The sequence below is a fragment of the Dipodomys merriami genome, unplaced genomic scaffold (assembly GCF_024711535.1).
Source record: "Dipodomys merriami isolate MVZ:Mamm:240054 unplaced genomic scaffold, mDipMer1.0.p SCAF_17, whole genome shotgun sequence".
Taxonomy (NCBI): Eukaryota; Metazoa; Chordata; class Mammalia; order Rodentia; family Heteromyidae; genus Dipodomys; species Dipodomys merriami.
Genome location: NW_027203048.1, coordinates 34781501 through 34787500, shown reverse-complemented (window position 1 = coordinate 34787500; position 6000 = coordinate 34781501). Strand labels below are relative to the sequence as shown.

The window sequence follows — 6000 nt, the reverse complement described above, 5'->3', positions numbered from 1 at the left end:
GATGGAACCTCTTGTATTGAAGTGCATTCCATTACTTTCCTGATCATGTTCCCAAAGAATCTTGAGATGTTAATTTTCCCATGATGGTGGATGATACCAGCTAAAGGGGAAGGATTGATTGGAAATCAACATCTGAAGTATATGTTTGTGCAGATAAAAAAAAGTGTAGCATATCAAAGACTAAATGTCAAGAGGCATTAAGAATGGAAAACAAAGATACGTGAGAGGGAATTTTATGTTTTCATTTAATTTAATTTACGTGACTTTTGTATTGGAGCCCATTGAACCAACAGAAAATGAAGATAGTGCCTATCTAGTCTGAGATACACGATGCTTGTAATTGAAATTAATTATATGTTCTTTACATTTTTCCATCTCCCTTTTTAAAGTTGGACAGGTGGGAATGCTTTCGCTCTTAAGTTACAGAGCTGTATTCAAGCTCTGTTATTGCTTTACAGTCAACTCTGATGCTTCTAGAAAACCCCCACAGCCCTCCCCCACCCTGCTCTGGCCTGAAACACTCCTTCTCAACCTCACCCACCCCCCCCATCACCCAGGTCACCCTGGCTGGTTGCCCATCCACACATTTCTGTCTGCCTTTTGAGTGTTTTCAGAAGCCCATTAAATTGTGCCTTGGCAGACCAGACACCTTCACCCCCTCCCAGAGACCCAGGCAAAGGGTTATCAAATTCCTTCATCAGACAGTCAAAGCCTACATTCTTAGGTCTGTAAAGAAGCTATGCAGTTGCACAAAGTACAATGTTAGGACTTGTAAACATGTCATCCAGCATTATAGTATGCCTGTGGGGCACAGTAAGGAACAGAGGCCGGGCGCGCCTTCACATACAAAGGCCGTCCTTTCCACAGAACCTTCTTATGCTTCTTAGTTTTTTGGAGACAGCACAATGGGTATTAAGTTTCATTAAAGGGGCTGGCTCTCATTCTTAAATTAGCTGACCCCATAGTGCTCTTTGAGTTGGCTGCGGGGGAGGGGAAGGGTGTCTCCCACAGCTACAAAGTGAAACAAGCATGCACAGAACCCTAGGTCTTTACTGGCTTGAGCAGGAAGGCTTCCTTGGCACACTGCCACTGCTCCCCAGCTCTAGTATCTTATAGCTGAACAAGTTCCAAAGTCAGAGGAAGTTGGGGAAAAGAGCAACAGGCCTGTGTCTGCTACCCCAAAAATGGCCTGCCTTGGACTCCAAATCTTTTAGCATGTTAAAATCAATCTGATGGGTCTTTTATTTCTTCTTTCTACTCAATACAATCTACTAAATTTTGCTTCTGTAACTATTGGGATGGTCCTGTGATTCCAGATAATCATGTCTAATTCTGCATTTTTGCTTAAGGCAGAATTAAGATGGGGTAATGGGTTGAGCAGTAAGATCTATTTGGATCAATTTTATTTCTTGTCTTAGACAAGGGTAGATTGGGAGGCTTTGTTTCTCCTTTCTTTCCTTCTTTCCTATGTCCTTTCCTCCTCTCTTTCATTTCCTCTCCCTCCCTTGCTTCCTTCCTTCCTTCCCTCCCTACCATCCTCTCTTCCTTCTCCCTTTTCTTCCCTCCCTTCTTCCTTTCCTCTTTTCCCTCCCTCCCTCCCTCCTTCCTTCCTTCCTTCCTTCCTTCCTTCCTTCCTTCCTTCCTTCCTTCCTTTCCTCTCTCCCTTCTTCCTCTCTTCCTTTCATCCCTCCCTCACTTCCTTCCTGCCTTCTCTTTCATTCAGCACAGTGCCATGTGTATTTTACTGGAAATCTGATGGAATTTAATCTACAACATGTTTCAGACCGGAAGTACAGCTGCATGGCAGAAAAGGGGCAATGAGTGGGGGATCTTTTATAACATACAAAACAGGCAAGACTGTTCTGGACAGAAGATAATGCAAACTAGCTTTGCTGGAAATGAGCTGCAAAATACCTTCATTTTCTACTACAGTGAAATGCTGATAAAATCACAACTGTTAAGGTCATACAGTATATCAGGTGGAATCACAGTCTTTAGAACTCCATTATTAATGCAGACAACCTCACAATCAAAGAGGATGAGAGCACAGTTTCCAGATGCCAATGATTTGATCCTATCTTATTTGGCTGTTTACATTTAAATAATGTGACTGTATAAATTTAAATAATATAAACCACCAACAGATGGATTCTAGGGGAAATCTATGCCTTCATTGAGACCCTGGATGTACACTATATAGTGCTTTACAATTTATCTGAGCAGAGCTCATATTTTTTTAAAAAAATGGGGAGGGGGATTAAAAGAGAAAGACTCATTTCTTCTACCATTATGGAAATAAAAAAGGCGACCGCTTTAGTTCGTGGCTGGCTGTGCCGAGGAAACATGCAGTTCTCTAACCTTTGGTACAATGTACCCATAAGGTAGCAAGCATCAAAGCATATTAAAAGATATTAACTGCATATTTGCTTATGAACAAGATAAAAAGCTGTAGGGCCTCCAGGTTCTCAAGCTGTGAGTGGAACAGCTTTGCAATTTGCCTGCAAAACTGCATTTTGATCTTAATGAATATAAAATGGCTGCCATTAAAAGTAAAACAGATTATTTCGGGTCTTCCAGGGCCCATAGCTCTTTGCCGGCCTTGGAGGGCCACTATGATCTTTCATTAAAATCTCACAGCAGGGCTCCCTCACCAGCAAATCAAGCCTTGCAGTCTAGGAGATTGGCTACATTTAAAAGTAATTTTCAGAAATCTACACAGATTTTCAATTTGGTAATGAAAGCCATAAGAGAGTGCAGGCGGCATTTTGTCGAATATTGTTACTGATCCAGTGCTCACATTCGTTAGAAATTAAACTGCCCCTTAACTATCATGCGGATGGCAGCTTGCCATCTCGGCTGCTTTCTAATCTCCATTTGTTAATGAGGAGCATGTGCTAATTGTTGTCATCCTTACGACCAAGCAATCTTTCCCTCGAAAACATATTTTACCTGCTCAGAGGTGGGACCTTTCACTCTGTCCCCAACCAAGTTGGAACATAAAGCTGGAGATGCTGGCACTTCGGTAAAGAGGGACAGCCTGGCATTCATCCTTACACAAATATATACACCGGAGAAGAAGATCTGAAATGAGAGGGGCATTTATTTTATGTAGACTTTTGGGGTTTTCGGTTTTTGTTTTTGTTTTAGTCAAGTGTAACTTTTCAGAAGTTCCTGTAATAGGCACTTTGGTGGTACTACTAAGAATAGTTTGAACAAACCAACAAACTCCAAGAACAAGTAAGGCAAACCTCTATTGTAGTGTAAATGAGGGAGGGGGTTGGGTAGGAGGAGAAAAGACTGAAAATCCCAGTGATGGAAGGTGCCAGCAGCCAAAGAAAGCCAAGGAAGGGGATACTGTCCAACCTGGAAACGGAGGTGGGGCTTTCTCTGGCTTTGAAAGGCAAGCCTGAGTCTTTGGTGGTCCCTGGGTGTCTTGGAGGTGGGGGCTGTGCTACTTCTAGGACAGGTGTGTATGCAATGATGTTGTTCCTATAAAGAGAGGGCAGGAGATGGGGGTGGGGGTGAGGACTAATAAACTCCTGATATGCCTGATGCAGACAGACATCTAAATAAAGACAAGCCTCTAAGATAATCATAAATGAAAACATGATTAAAGAGAAGAAAATTTACATAAAGTACATTCCAAGACAGAGTGGGATTTCTGCTTTTATGTGTGCTGTTATTTAAGGGAAGTGTGTTGTTGTTGTTGTTGTTGAGATCCTAAAAACAAAAATGTCAAATTATGCTTCCCTTCTGGAAAACGCATTCGATAAATTTTCTTTACTTGGCAATTCTCTTTACCTGGCACCTTTAGGGCAAAGCACTTCCCTGCACTAAACTGTGACGAACAACAAGAGCTGCTCTCTACTTTCTCTCTGACTGGATATAAATTCTTCCTGCTGATACAGAAAGACTCGCCATTTAAAATAGCCATTCTCCCTGGCAGCGTGCTGGCAACCATGAACGAGGATATATGCAAAAGATACGTTTATTTTCAGGGGGCCAAAGCAGACACCCCATGGCCCAGTGTAAGCATGTCTTTTAGCTCTTGGGCAGAGAGAAGTTCTTCTGTGTGCCTGGACTGTGGGTCTTTGATTCCCACAAAGTACAGTTCTAATTGGGTAGGGTGTCTGTGATTTTAAGGGAATGACACTGAGACCCTTAATAAGGTGACACTGCTAGTTCACATTAGTATTCAAAGGAAAACGAAACAAAACAAAACAAAAAAACCTTAGACCAATTTCTTGTCTTTGTGGCCACAGGAGACTGAACAACTTGGTAAGCACTTTTGAATCTGTTCCACCTGCGGTTGCTTTTCTAATTGTAGAAGGCATTCATGGAATACTTTGGGTTTTTTAAATGCCCAAAGTGACATTCTAAGATATTCTGCTGAATCTTTCCAAACTAAGAAGGCTGAGTTTTTTTTTCTTTCTTTCTTTTTATGCTACCTGTCGTCAGTTGCTCTAATATTCCCAAGAGCTTCCAGGTATGTTTTGACAAGTGAATACTGTAAGTTCTCTTGTATCATTATATGGGCATGTGCTAAATTGTGGGGGAACTAATGGTACACTTCCAAATTTCACTCTCAAGTTTTAGAATATAACATATTAATATCCCTCTAATTACTAGAATGGAGAGGAAAAGTGGATGCTAGATCATAGTCATAGCAATCTCTCTCTCCACACACTCTCACACACACACACACACACACACACACACACACATATTGCAATTAATCAAGTTGAGTTTTACTAGTTAGAAGCAAGTGTGATTATTTATTTGCTTTGTTCTTGAAATATACTCCTATGGAAACCAGCACTGTCCTTGCATTGTCACTTTGACTTTATTAATTCTGTTGGGAAAACACACATTTGCACATACTCACACATACACAGCAGAGAATTCTGTTTTTTTAAAAAAAGAAAGATAAAACATTTATGGCCTTGTAAAGTGGCATAATAAAAGTTTCCAAATAATATTTTTATTGCATGATAAACTTGTTTTTTGCTCTATCTCTACTGAGAAAATTTCACATGAGGCATTCTTGTTTTCTATTACAATTAGTTTTTTTTAAATAAGTATTAAGGCGAAAATGCTGATGGCTTGTGAATATACATCTCCTAAAATTCACGTGTCACCTATCCTTTCATTCATAAATATAGAACTCATTTTTAAAATAAAGCATACTAAATTGTATACTAGCTTTCACAACATAATTGGAATACAACACAAATATATACAAATACATTGTTACTTACTCAATGAACTTCATAGTATCAGCCCCCCCCCCCCGGGACAGACGTATTTTCATTCCAAAAGTGAATTGATATATGCCTTTAGAATTTGTAATTAATTTTTCCATAGAAACATTACTTAAGCAACAGTTTGATTCTACAGCAAGCCTATCAGAGTAAAATTTGTCATCAAAATCCAACAGCCTTGGCCTGTTCTATGCTTCTAGAAAACAGAAAAACCATGAGCTACATGCATGATGAGTAAGAGTGAGAGTGGACAAGTGACAGGTAGAAGATGTGGAGAAGAACATGGTTTCTTTCTTTTCTGTCCAGCACTTGAGCTTTCTCTCTCTTTCTGGGAAAAGAAAATATCCTGGATCCTGACATCTTTGGTCCTACACTTCCACAAACACCTACACCTACACCAAGTCTGCACAAATTCAGTTCCCCACACTTCAAATGAAAACTGCCTCTCCTCTATCCTCCATGCTTCACTCCTCACATTCCAACTAATTTATCCAGATTTGGGGATGGCTAAGGAGCAAAGGCAGAGAGACAATGAAGATATCACAGTTCCAGGTAGACACTTTTGTTTTGGTGGGAGCAAAGAAATTCAAAACTCTTTATTGTGTACAACGGAATATCTAACTATATGGAGCATTTGTTACTGGTGATATTACTAGGCACTATACCCCAGCCACCACTACAACACACAACCCTCTAGAAATCTAGGAACTGTGACTAAGAACAGTGAAGAATGAGTAAG

The 6000-nt window shown here is 40.3% G+C and overlaps 1 long non-coding RNA gene across 4 annotated transcripts in view; it reads right to left on the bottom strand.

Moving 5' to 3' along the window:
• LOC138829312 (uncharacterized) overlaps nucleotides 1-6000 on the bottom strand; it is a 181207-nt gene that overhangs the window by 69966 nt on the left and 105241 nt on the right. The window contains exon 1 of one of the 4 annotated variants that reach the window (XR_011372540.1): nucleotides 2950-3075. The exons of the other annotated variants lie outside the window; for them this stretch is intronic. This is a non-coding gene — a long non-coding RNA (uncharacterized lncRNA). Of the gene's footprint in view, nucleotides 1-2949; nucleotides 3076-6000 lie in introns of those variants that run through there. 4 annotated transcript variants of the gene reach the window in all.